This window comes from Limulus polyphemus, unplaced genomic scaffold (assembly GCF_000517525.1).
Source record: "Limulus polyphemus unplaced genomic scaffold, Limulus_polyphemus-2.1.2 Scaffold2463, whole genome shotgun sequence".
In the NCBI taxonomy this organism is placed as follows: Eukaryota; Metazoa; Arthropoda; class Merostomata; order Xiphosura; family Limulidae; genus Limulus; species Limulus polyphemus.
This window is the reverse complement of record NW_013668073.1, coordinates 36,600-51,252: the sequence shown is the minus strand read 5'-3', so window position 1 is coordinate 51,252 and position 14,653 is coordinate 36,600. Positions and strand designations below refer to the sequence as shown.

Genomic DNA, 14,653 nt, shown 5'->3' with positions numbered 1-14,653 from the left:
GGAGACGTAACAATATACTAGCAACTATGTAATATGAAGACTTGCATGGTTCTCGATTCACAAAAATGATTTCATTAAAAATCAGTACCATCCTATGTATTATAAAAACCACAATAATAATAATAATAATCAACTTAAACTGAAACAACAAATCAACAAACATACACCTAGAACATATGCCTAATTAGTAAGATATCTTTTTATTACTGTTACTTTAGATAATATTTTTAGTATCTCATCAATTTAATATGAATTAATTGGGAATTTAAGAATCTATCAAAAGCAAAGCAACTCTCCTGCTCTAGTATGGGTATTTTGTAAATAGGGGGTAATTGACTCACCGCTAGGGGGTTTTTCAGTGTAGTATCTGGCAACCTTGGATACAAGATTACCAAGGGAAGTGGGTTTTTGTAGGAAAGGCACTATAGTATATAATATATTATAATTAAAATATCGTTACCGCAGTTGTTGGTTTCGAGCTAAATTGGTGTCCGTTAAGTTAGCGTTGATTTAACTTAATACATAATCTGTATCAGGTACTGTTAATTGAAGTGTTATGAGTATGATGATGAATTGTCGATTAATAATTCTAACGGTAGCTTCAACTTTTAAATTCTACTAGTAGTAGTAGTCTGTATTAATCTAGAAAGAGTACACTAGCTCAACAGCTGTGTTAGGGAATAGTAATTTTAGTATTACGATTAGTATTAGCAAGTAATACAACACCAAAAGTACTAGTAGTAGCACTAGCAGCCATATGGTACCTATATTAGTATTACATCATTGTCAATAGTTTATCGTATTGGGCAACATTTCATAAACTTCTGGTTCAGCTGAATAAGTTAATTATAATTTTATATGTTTTTAATAAAACTTATCTTTATCTAGAATTTAGAAATCAGAATTGTTCAATATATTTCATTGCCTTAAGTTTAGGCTTTGGCTTTAACCTGTGGAGATTAAAAAATCTAACTTATTTTTTGTGTTCCAAAAACATTTTCTTTTGCTCACATAAGTCGTTTTTTACTTTTCTTTTTGAATGCTATTTATGATTTGGTTAAAGCCATTGTAACAATCTTAGCATACAATTTTTTAAAATGTGGTGTTTTCCAAGGAAAAGCTCTGTACGTTTGTTGATAATTTTAGTTGTTTTGGTTGGCTTGTGTTTATTGGTAGTTTATTATACCTCACATGCACCAAGATTCTCTGGTTATCCAGTGACTGATGTAAATACAGCACCTGTGTTTCGCTTACATCGACATAACGGTTGTACACAGTATAACTGTATTCAGAATATAAATGGTCACACAACTTCTCTGTGGCCAGGGCAGCCAGTTACTTCAGAAGATGATAGTAAGTGCACACTGGTGCCTGCATTATCAAAAGTAGACATTAATGCCACAAATGTATATCCAGCTTTGAACTTCTACCCTTCAGAAAGAAGTTACTGGAATAAGACTTTTGAAAATCGTTATCTGAAGAGAAGAAGAGACTGGGCACATTTACCCTTGAAGGTAAGGTTCTGTAAACTTCCTATGGTGTAGGTGAAATCTTTATATCTTAATCTGACTTGAAGGCTTTACATTTCCTGAAAATAGTTCTATATAATACTCACTTTAAATCTTCATATGAATTGGTGATTCTGTTTTAGCATTAAAAAAGCAAATGTGAAAAATGAACATACACTGGTAAGTTTTCTTTATGTTTGGGTAAAAGGTTTTAAGCCAAATTTAATCTTTTGATTTTGGATTTTAATTTATGTTGGTATAGGTATGTAAAAAATGTGTAAGTAATAATTACACCCACTGTTACAATGTATTTAATGATATGCTACTAGGTACTTAGGTTCCTTTTGGAATTTTCATTGAACCCGAGGTTCATGTGTTGTTTGCATTAGTAGTAAAGAGTGCATTTGTAACTTATATTTATTTTTTGAGTTTTTAAGACCCTCATATGCAATGCAGTTTTATTCTTAATTTACAAAGGTAACTTACTTGCTTCCTAATTTTTTACTGGTCTCTTGCTACTGTTCTTTTGATATGTGTAGAGAATTGTCAGTATTAGAATTACAGTTAAGCAAAACAACAAAAACATGCCATGTCAAATATGTTTGCTCACATTCAGCAATGGTTCCCAGTATTTTAGCAACCATATAATTCACTGAATGAATTATTCATTAGGTATTGTAAAATCTCATAACTGAAAATAAAGAATATGTTGGATAAAATACTGGAAACCAGTTGGAAGTTTTACTAACTGTTTGAAAATGAGGGCATGCACTCTGATGGTCTTCTCAAATTGGGAAGAATAATAAATGAACTACATATCACCTTACCTCTTTAAATAGGATGCATTGTGGAACTTGTATTGATTGTATAAGGAAGTAAATATGTATCAAAGAGTAGAAAATGCAACAATATCTTAAAATAAGATATATATATATATATAGTGATATTTTATAAAACAGTAAGATACACAATACATAGCTTATGTATAGTGGTACAATAATTGACATGCAAAAGTAAGTTTTAGTTTTTAATCTTCTACAATTCTTCATCTGCAAATTGTTAAATGCTTAGTTACATACTACTGTGGTTGTATGTAAATTGCAAATGTTGTATCCCAATATACCATGTGTACGCATAGCATACAATGGCAATCAGTGAATGGCAGTTATACTGAGTGAAAATTAAGAAACTGAAATATAGATCAGATGTGTGGAAATATTTTAGGTTTACTGTAATCACAGAAAATTGCTTGATAAAACTTGACAAAAGTAATAGTGTGCAAGCTGTGCAAAACAAATGTGAAATATAAGTGGGGTAGGACTACAACAAACACATTTGCATAAACTGGAATCATGTGGAGGTCGATTTACAGGAAGTGTAAAAAAAAAACTGCAAAAGTAACTTTTATATTTTGTATTTACTTAAATAAAACTTGCATTTATTAATGTTTTTTTTGGGGGGGATTGTAACTGTTGATATGGCTATGTATGTATATTGATTTAAAAATATAAAAATTATTTTTAAGTCATTTAAACAGACTTGTCGGGGAGGTTTTGTGTTGTAATACGTATTTTGTTATGTCTTGTTTATTACAATACGTATCATATGAACCTAGTATCATCTCAACCTTATAAAAATGTGTGATATCTCAGTATACCAGTGATGAAATAAATATTTTATTTTTTGAGTGTGTGTGTGTGATATATATTTAAGAAAAGTATTATTATTATTACATTCATACACTTTGCTGCCAATTCCCTCCCTATAAAATAAGATGCTGATATGCTTCGAAAAGATCAGAATTGGGCTACAAAAAATATTCCTGGGCCCCCAGTGATACAGCTGTATGTTTGTTGATGTACAAAGCCAAAAACTGGGTTTTGATATTGATGGGGGTCTCCACTCAGACAGCCCAATGTGTAACTGTGCTTTACTATAAACAAACAAGAATTCTGGTTCCAAACGTTTGAGATATAAAGATTCAACTTTTTGGACATGTTTTTTTTCTGAAATATATAAGAGCTAGAGGTGAACTGATTCAAATATTTAAAATTATCAGAGATTCTGATAAAGCCCATGGGAAGTTTGTTCATGTAATGGAAATATAAGGTTGGAAATGAAATTATAAATATTATAGAAAATAATTATAATCTATGGAAGCCCAGGTACATGCTAGTTATTAACTTATTAGGCAGAAACTAATTTTCTTTTAATTTTGAACTTGTGGAATGATTTTTCCAGATGGTGTGATGTGTCTTTGTTGTTTGAATTCCTTACAGTTTCTGTGGATAATTTTAAGGATATGAAGGTCTGTCTTGTTTGCAAGGACTATTAACTCAGATGTAAGGGATGCTTTAAGGTAGGACTAGATAGTGGTGATGGCAATGATAAGCAAAATGTTGAAAATAAGATGTAGGAAAAGTCTAGTGTAGGAACAAAGTACAGAAGTAGTTTTAAGAGTAGGCTTAATTTTTACTGTTGTAATGCTAGAAGTATAAGAAATAGAATAGATGACTTTCGAGCACTGGTAGGAATAGAGGAGTTTGATATAATGGGAAGAACTGAAACTTGGTTAAGTGTAGACAATTTTGATCAAAGAAGTTTCTTTGAAATACAAGAGTATAGGTTATTTAGTAGGAATTAGAGTTGTGTGATTGGTGGTATATGCAAATCAAGTAATTGATGGGCTCATACTTTAGGTATAGTAATTCTTGTTTCACATGCATATCCAGACTGGTGCTCATAATCTAAAATAATGATACAGGGATGAGTGCTTAGGCTTTACTACAACTCCTATCAGAGATTGTTTTCTGTGTGACGGCTCTGGTTGTGGATTGTGGCTCTATAGCATATTGTACACTGTAGGATGCTTTTGTGCAATACAATGAGGTCATTGTTGTCCCACACCTCTTTACATACTTTTCAAAGCTCATCAACCATGCATGCATGATGACTCCTGGGTACTTGTCTCTATAACCTAAATGCACAGAAATCTATTGGAAATGTCTTTGAATAGTAAAACATGAATTACTATTTGTACTTGCATCTCATGGAAGAACTTGCATATTGACTTGGATGTTTGATTGATTGCTTTGTCTTGATGGAGCATGCAATCAGTACAAAAAATATGTCCTCATAGTATAGTGATGACAGCACATTAGCCTAATTGTTTGTAGAACTTGCCCTAGAATTTTTCTTGATTCTTGATTTTGACTCACCATTGTAGCTAGTATCTGCAATCAGCATAAATCCCTTGGGAAAACTTTTGAAACGTACTATGTACCATTTTAAAAATGTTTTATTGCTGACAGGCAAATAATAAATTACTTTTACTTTATTGCAGACACTTCAGTAGGCATTTTTCTTCATCTGACATGATGCTGTACTTCAATTTGTCACATGTTAGATATTGCTTATACAGCTTTTTAAACTTCTGAAGAAACCTGTAAACTCATTTCTTCTGTCACTTTTGTAAACCTAAATCCATGTGAAGAATTTTTTTTTTACAGTTCTATGGGAGTTTCCTACTTTAACTACAATGCGTGGTCACAAGTAAATAGACACCTAATTTTCCGTCATTTAACTGATTTATGCTAACTAACTTGTGTTCACAGAGCACTATATAAATGAAAATGGTCTGCACACTAATTATCTTGTGCTACAACATGCCTAGAACTTAAGGTTCTCTTGAATTGTCAGATTTTGTTAGAGGAAGGATAGTTGGTCAAGCAGATGGGGGAATAAGTCAGCAGCAAATTTCGCAGAATTTGGGAATCCCGCTTTTGACAGTCAACAGAATCATCGTGCAGTTCAGGAAACATGGCAAGGAAATAACTGAGCAGCTTCTGGGTCATCCTGGTCCATCGGAGAGGACAAAAAGGGCTGTCAAGAGGAGCATCGAAATGGATCCCAAATTAACGACTGCAGAAGTGGCCAAAGTTGGTGGGATGAGCCCAAAATCTGTTCAACGGATTCTCCACAGATTGGGTTATCGTTGCAGAGTAGCTAGAGGGAAGCCCTTATTAAGACCTGCCAACATAGTCAGACGAAAGAAGTAGGCAAGTGATATGATGACCAAGCCTCTGGACTTTTGGAAGACTGTGTTGTTCTCAGACGAATTAAGATTCGCTCAATTTTTGGACAGTGGAAGGATATGGGTCTGGAGAATGCCTCACCAAGAGTTTTGGCTGAACAGATTGCAGCCAACTGTGAAGCATGGTGGTTTCAGCGTGATGGTTTGGGGAGCTGTTTGGGTTGGTGGGAGATCGAGCTTAGTGGAGTGCGTTGGCAACATAAATTTTGCGAAATACGTCGAATTATTGGAGGAAGGACTGTTGCCACTTTATTCCTCGGGTTTCGTGGACAAGAACACGTTGTTCCAGGAAGATGGAGCATCGTGTCACACTGCTAGAAACACCCAAAAGTGGCAGGAAGAAAATGGTATCCAGAAGTTGCCCTGGCGGAGCCAATCTCCTGACATGAACCCCATCGAAAACCTCTGGGTCATACTCGACCGGCAAGTCAAGAAACAACTAAAAAAACCAACTTCGAAGTGCGATCTACTCCAAGTTTGGAAGCAAGAGTGGGCAAAAATCCCACAATCTAAAATTGATGAGATGATTCTCACGATGCCCTAAATGATCAACGAACTTCACAAAGCGAAGGAAGATCTACTAGATATTAATTAAATTATAAATATATCAATTCATGTGAATATGACTGAAAAATTTCATTTTTTCTGAAGAGGTGGTGTATATTTACTTGTGACCACGCTGTGTACAGTGAACTAGTGTTTTCTTGGTTTGGTTTAGAGAGAATTGTAATTTCTTTACTATCTTCACTGTGTTAATGTTAGCAATTCGTAGATAGCATTTTTTTTTCACCTTGCTTTACCAATATGATTCAATACCAGTTATATCCTCTTCATAATGCTAAAGTTTCATTCCTTGCATAGTCATAGAATAGAAGAAATTTGTGCTGAAAAGTTGTGTAATATAATGTTTTTCAGAAGGAGTCACTTTTAGGCACCATCAATCTGCACTTGCAGATCTCCAACAAGAAAGCACTGGTGACCACTCAAATCAAAATTGGTGTCCAAAGTAGTAGATGCACTTATAGCATTGATAAGAATTTTACAGCAAATATTCATTGATTAGTTAGCCAGGCCTAATTTTTGGTTCAACTTGGGGCATGATAGTGGGTAAAACAAAATGTGGCCTAGCTAACTAATGAATAAATATCAGCTGTAAAATTCTCATCAACGCTATAAGTGCATCTACCAGTTTGATCGCCCATTTTGATTTCATTCCTTTAAGTCGCACACTAAATTCTTTTTTGGCCACACATTTTTTTTCAGACCTAAGGTGTTTTTGATTAGATATCATGACTTTTTGTCAATACACATCAACAAGCCACAGAAAGTAAGAAAGTGACATTAGATAATAACTCACATTTAATATAGGATCGCAACTATATTATTCGGAACAGACCTTTAACTTACAGAACCAAACAGGTTCTTTAAAATATATGGTGGTTGTTTTCCTCTCTAAAACAGTGTTGATAGCTTTCTTTATAGTAATGCCATGGAATTTAGATTAACAGTTTCTTGTCAACACCCCCATGCAATCCAATCAGTACAGTTGTATCAAGCATCATTATTTTTGTGCTGGAAAGTTGGCAATGAACAATCAATAATAACCATCCACCCGTTGGCCTGCAGAAGAGTTTTCATCAAATTTTAATGGTTTTTTTAATAACTTTGAAAATATGGCTTATATTTACACCGAATGAGAATCTTTATTGTAGATTGAAAAGACCTACAAGTGTACCAAATTTGAAGAAAAGTATGTTTTTCTATCAAATAAAGTTTTGTACTTTTGGTGCAAAGGAAAAAAAAGGAAGAAACTCTGTCAAAATTGGAGATGTTATATCTCAGTTATTTCTTAATGGACTGTCTTGAAATTTGGTACGGGAAGTAAGAGTCCAGTAGAGTACATCCACTGAAAATATCCGATAGTTTGGATTACCACAGTCTGAGATACAGAAGGTGTAAAATCACTAAACTATCACTTCTGTTATTAACACACAGTGTGTCCTGCAGCAGGTTGTTTTGGTCACACTACCGTGTGTCTTGATCAGTGTATTTTGTTGTAGTTGAGCTTCTGGTGGAATGGCTAAAAGTTTGCTTTTTAGTTGTGAATCCTTTGTTGTCACATTTTCCACATTAGAAATATCATTTATCTATCTATTTTTTTGGGCAAGCATTCATTATGTGTAGCTCAGTGTTATGAAAGTAGTAAGCCAGAGATTTATTGGTGGTGTTGTACATCTTTATCTCCATCCGTTTTATGTAAACATGAATTTCGAAATCATAATGTCACTGTTGGTGTGAGCTCTGTTTATTTGGTAATTATTTCTCAGTTTAAGAAGTGCTTTAACTGAAAGGCTTCTTCTGAGCCTGTACTGACTAAATGACCTAAAGTTGTGCTACTGGGAGAGAGGTAAATGGCAGAATTTGTCTTGCTGACTAAGTACATATAACTGATTTGTAGTATCTAAATTAGTGAAAAACGTCTAAGCTTTCACTGAAAAAACAACAACAGTAATTGAAATGAGTTTCTTGCTGTGCTTATCTGTCTTTAAGTAGCTCTGTCAACTTAAAGACTTATAGTTTCAAGTTAACATGTATGTGAAGCATAAGGGTTTAAGTGGCTGAAAATTTTATAGGTGTATTAAAAAAATTAAAGTGCTCACTAGCTGCAGTGAATTGGTTAATGCAAGAATGCTTTCAGTGTGCACATGCATAGTAGACATATCTTTAGTTGTATTGCAAAAATAAAAGCTGAATTCATTTAGTGTAAATTCATTTTGTATTGGGAATTAATTATTATAAATTGAATGAAGTTATATTGACTGATTAATGATTTTTATTTTTTACTCTAGGTAATTGTTATGCCTCATACCCATCCTGACCCTGGTTGGCTGAAGACCTATGATGAATATTATGTTACATCAGTGTCACATATTTTGAACAGTATGGTTAACAGGCTAAAAAAGTACAAAGACATGACTTTTATATGGGCAGAAGTTTCTTATTTGTCATACTGGTGGGACAGGTAAGACTATTTGATAAGTCACTTTTGTGGATATTTGTGCATGTTTCCATAGGTTACAATGAATATATGCTTAATGAAACAGAGTAAAAATTATATTATTTTCTATTGATTAACAGAGCTGAGAGAAAAATTTTACTGAATTTCTTTTTCCCAAATGTCAATAAGGGCCTAACATGTTTCATATCAGATTTATATAAAAATGTACACAAATATAGTGCCAGTTTGATTACAAAATATCATAACCATTACTATATCATAATATCGTAGATGAAGTATGTGTGGTTACAGTTTATTTTCTGTGATAACACAGGTCTACGATAGTTTTATTATCTTAAAATTTTTACATTTTCTACAGTAATTCCTGTTTGCTGAATTTGAAAATGATATCCATTTTTCTCCATCACATAAAAACTTACATCATATGTACTTTTACACAAGTGAATCATTTTCATTGATATCGAGTCACATTTTGTTATGCTTTAAATGTTGACAACCACTGGCTATAAATTTTTCTAGACCAAACTCGACATGAGAGTTTTATTGATCGTTCTAAAACCCAAACATAATAATAAAAAATGTTCATTGTGGTAAACAAAATAATAATTTGATCTTAGTAAGAGTTAATTTTTTCTTTGTGATGTGTAAAAAATCTTTGTGATAGAAAAAAATTAATATTATTTTCGAAATCTGCATAGCTGAATTATGGAAAATCTATTATTAAAACCAAAACAACTTTTATGAAGTTGAAATTCGTAGGCCTGTGTAATTGTTCTTGAAATAGTTGCAGAAAAGGTATATATTTACTAACAAATGCTCCCTAGTGGCTCATCTTTATGCCTGAAGGCTTATAATGCTAAAATTGGGTTTTTTTACTCATGGTGGATATAGATAACCCATTGTGTAGCTTTGTGCTTAACTAGGAACAAACAGATAAAAGTTAGCAAATATATTTCTTAACTTTATAATAATCATAATGGGATTACTACCATGTCTACAACCACCAATGGATGGTAAATGGCAGGTAGCTTGTAATATTATGGGTTTAATCATCCAGACATTATTCCCTTTTATTATTATTAATTGCTTTCATAAGGATTTTCTTCTTGTGAGTTGAAAGTTTATTGAAGAAATACGATATACCTGCTGCCTTTTGGGTGTTGTTTCACAGTTTTCTTTCTCAAAGTTTATACCTTTTGACTTTTAAAGTTGTTCTGCAACTGTTATAAATTTGTCTTTGTCAGTTTGATTGTATTTATGATTACACACATATATATATAAGCTCATACAGTATTAAAGGTAATAGTTAGAAGCATTTCTGTGTCACCATATTTAATTATGGTTGCCCATGCAAAATATCAGTATATGTGTTTACTTCTGAAAACATGATATCCATTTGAAACTAATCATTGCTCCATGTAATCTGCCCAGCACTGATGTGGATCTACATTTTATTGTCATTCACGTGTTTTATCTGCATCATGTGCATTATTCTTGTTGTTGTTGAAAAGGGCATGGATATGTTTAGAATGAAAGGATCTCTTCTTAAAAAACATCTGAAAATGTGTTTTCAGAAATGCTAATCACCTTCCTCACCACAGAATAAATAGCTATTACCCTGTGCTACTGCCGAAAAGACTTTGCACATGCACCGAGCTTTTAAATGAAACACGCACCCCTACACGTAATAATGTGTATTGTTTCATTCTACGATTCAATCAGCATTAGACTATACTCCTCCCCTTAAGCATTCTGCATATACCAAAAACTAATTTTTTTCCTAAGCATTGCAGTGTTTAATCATATTCTTTGTTCATTAAGAATCACAGAATTTTTATGCTTGTTATATGAACTTTTGGTTAACATTTGAAGTGTTATCTTTTTTACTTTAATTTTCTTGATTTTGAAAAATAAATATAAAAATTTTAAAAGTTGATTGAAGCTATAGTTCGTTATCATTTCTTAAATTACTTTAATTTTTTCTCTTAATCAAACTACAAGATTTTGGGAACACGTTTTTGAGTCTGTGATATGGTTTCTTTCCCCATTTTTCATAACCCAGTGCTAGGGTTTTGATAACTGACTTTAGTTTTGTCAATACAGAAATGACTATGGCCTAAGTACCATGGACATACCAGACCTACTAAAAATATTTTCGATGAATTTCCTTTCATTGTTCTTATTGAATATAATTTCATGTGTCCACATTTATGAAACCTCCCAATCTCCAGACTTTATTCCACAGGAATTATTATTTTTTATTCTTTCAATGGCACTGGAGTTACTCTGATGGTGAGCACTGCCACTGTACATCATAAGGTTGGTTCATCTTGTACTCATGACTGCATGCATCTGTACTTTTTGCTGGGCTTGCTTTGTCTTTGACCAGCTCTTCCCACTGTCTGCCTTTGCTTCTGGTTTTTCTGTCTAACATGAGGGTCAAATAACACCTGCCTTTGTCCTTTTCTGATCTGATAACTCATGTGACAATTGTTCTTTTACTTCAATTGTTTCTGCTTGTTTTCAGGTGAGTTTCTTGCACATATCTCAACTCAAGATTTTTTTCTCCTCATCATTCTCTTACCTGATTGTTACATTATTGTAGATTCTTTCAGTCAATGTTGACTCCAAGTTGCCTTGGGGATTTTCTTCTTCTTGTACTTTGGCTTTTTTCTATTTTCAACCTGCTTGTCTCCATCTTTTGCTTACTTAGCTTCTTTGCCTCTTTTCCTTCTGGGGCTGTGCTTTGTTACCCTGACAACTTTACTGGGGTATGGTTGCCACAATCTGTTCTTTATATTGCTCCATTTTTTCCTTCCTGTATGCAGACCTTTTTTTTTTTGAGAGTTCCTTGTCCTGTGGTTCCCTCCTGGTGTCCCTATGAGAAATCAACCATCAAGGAACTTAGTGATGAGTTGTGTCTAGAACCACCCCTCAGCTTTGGACATGTGGGACCTTAGCTCTTATACTTTGTTCACCTGTGGACTCACTTTGCAGAGACACTTTGGGCTTGCAGGTTTTCTCTCAGAAGCTTTCTTTGTGATTCAGGATTAAAACCTGTCTGTTTTCCACTATAAGTTCTGAGGACATTCATACAAAGAATGCACTTATTGGATCCGTATTTCCACTACTGTAGTGGAACTTGGTACCTCCTAACCCTGTCCTGGGAGACATTATGTACTATGACCTTCCTTGTTCTTTGGAAGTTTGCTTGTTTGGGTTGGCTGGTCACATTTTAAGTTGGTATTGACTCATATGCACTGTATGATTCATTTGTGTGTTTTTTATCACCTTGTTTTCTGGGTATGCTCAGTCTTCTATTTTCCATTTCTGAGATGTGGAGCTTCTGCTTTCAAGGCTTTTGTGTTCCCTTTTCTTCCTACATATGAAGTTTTGTCTCTTTTTGAGTCTCTCGTAACTCTTCTTCCCCTTCAGTGGATTCTGACAAGTTAGTGAAGTATACATATTGATCCACTGCCTCCTCTCATTTTTTACCTTCATATCTTTCCCTTTTGCTGTTATGGTGGCTTAGACGTTTTCACATGACTCCGAGTGTCAATTTTCCTCCATCCCGATGACTCTAGCTTAGTGGGGTGCATTTCTGGATACCAGTTTCAGTGTTTAATCTCCTGGTGGAAAGTTCAATGGATCTGCTATCATCTTTTGTTACAACTTTTTGGATATCTTAATTTGATATACTTCAGCAACTCCATTGTTGTTTCTTACATCAGCTGACAATGAGATACTCACTCCTTATCCCTGGTACTTTCTTGTTATCAAGCTTCACTTTTGGGCTCATAACAGCATCATCCTGTTGTTGGTCTTCCATATTCTAGGAGCTTTGAATTTAGTAGTGGATCAGCTTTTTGACCCTGGTAGTATTCTTCTGAGTCTGGATTCTTTCCATATGCTTATCCTCCTCTTCAGTTTCTTCCTAGGGTGCTTCTTTTAACCCTCTTACTGTAAGTAAGTCAGATTTTGCATTTCACAACCTTTTACGGAGTTACATTCAAACTTTAATTAAACTGCTTTATTACCAATTTATACAAATAAACTTGGTATTAAAACATATTTAATAAGTCAAATTGTGATATTATATAAGTTTTAAGTTCTTAGTATTTATAAGGTAAATGTTTAAGAAAAATCTTCAATCTCCTTTAGTATTAAAATTATGACATTTGTTCTCTAGGTCTTCCCTCTTCTCTAATTTATTTAACACCCCTCTCTGAAATACAGAATTTAATGTAAATTACTCATTACAATATGGATATTACCAAGACAAAGCCTAATTTTTATAGCTCTCAATCTTATTTGTTTAGGAGTCATAAACTAGAAAATTAGACCCACTTGCCATGCCCACTTCTCATATCCTCTTCTTCACAAATTGCCAATAATTCCATCTGATGTTTTATACTCTATCATTTATAACCAGTAGAAAGGCAAAGTTTTAATTTATTGGAAGACATATGATGCTACATTTTTTTCAGTACTGAGTATTGTTAGTTTTGTCTTCTGTTTGAAAAGTTATCTCCTGGTGTTCAGATTGAGCAGCAAAGGGAATTAATTTAAGCCCCTCTTGTATTATTAGTTAGAAAGCCAGTTAAATTATAATCATTACAGGATATTGTTTGCTTTGTGCATGTTATTATTCTGTGTTCTTAGGTGCATTATATAAGTAAATAAGAATTTAATGTACTGGTACCATCATTACAAAACAAGTAGACTTAAATTCATTAGCAACTGACATAAAAAGCAAGAGGTCAAAGTTAAATACTATATTTCTTGTTTTTCATGTATATTCTTTATTTATGGCTATGAAAATAATGAAAACGTAAAAATTATTAGAAACTTTGATAAGGTTAGTTTAGGTAAGATAATGGAAGATAATAACAATAAAAAATTCTTCACAGGTATGATCATGAGCATCTGGTGCATTACCTCAATCAATACATACAGTACCATGAGCAAGTGGCTTACAACTTATTTGATGGGATTATTAGTTAGACACAGTTCAAATGGCAATAAAACAATAAAATTAAGTACAAACAGATATAAACTATTTAGGATAAACTTTAAACTATTTAGGATAAACAGTTGTAGTTTTCTGTTATAATCTGCAGTCATTTTAGAAAGGAAAAATGGTAATTTAAATCTATTTAATATTTTTTTATGGTGGTCAAATCGACTAAGTCCATATGAAGTTAGTGTAGAGAAAATGTGAAGTTTTACTGAAAAAAACGTTTGATATTTATTTAGGAGGTTTGAGAGGTTACATAAATGAAATTTGAAAGTTTTAAGATGAAGAAAAGTATTTTTTAATCTTAACATGAAAATCACTTTGTACTTAGATCAGCCAACACTCTGGCTCCATATATTAACAGACACATCTTTAGTAAAGTTACCTAATTGAAAAATCTGATTTTTTGTGTACAAAAGATTTGTAATGTATACTGATAGCTTAACAGATTTTATGAAGATACACAAAACATATTCAAAGTTATAGTAAGGAAACTCTGATGTTTACTTTGTGGTTAAAAGTTCAGTCACATTGCCAGACTTTGTATGGAAACAGTTGATTCACAGCACTTCATGCCAGGTTCCTCTTTGGCCGGTACAACTGTGATTGCCCTTTCTTTGCTGTTATTATGTATAGTGGTGGGAGTTTTGTTCAAAGACTTGGTGCATACACAAAAACTTGTCAGCAGTGGTGCAAGGTAATAGCTATCTGTTCTGTGGAAAGGGGACCATCTATCTGAAACACATTTTCAAGTAAGGAAATATATGATATTACTATTGGGTAACTAAATTGTTCATTGTCAATAAATATACAAAAAGGTTTATGGTGATCTCTCGCTACAGCATAATTAAAAACTACCTTAATGCACTGAATAGGCAAACATGTATGTGTTATTAACTAAGGTATTGCAGAACATGAGCAAGTTTATTACATATGTGTATGTATGTATATGTGTGTGTGTGTGTGTGTGTGTGTGTATATATATATATACACACACACACACACACACACACACA

At 33.3% G+C, this 14,653-nt stretch overlaps 1 protein-coding gene across 1 annotated transcript in view; it reads left to right on the top strand.

Moving 5' to 3' along the window:
- Positions 1-401: 401 nt before the first annotated feature.
- The window catches only part of LOC106467018 (alpha-mannosidase 2-like), a 26,189-nt gene continuing 11,937 nt past the window's right edge, over positions 402-14,653 (top strand). Inside the window, exons 1-2 of the mRNA XM_022395108.1 lie at positions 402-1,514; positions 8,451-8,623. The gene's annotated coding sequence lies outside the window, so the exon portion shown is untranslated. The remainder of the gene's footprint in view (positions 1,515-8,450; positions 8,624-14,653) is intronic.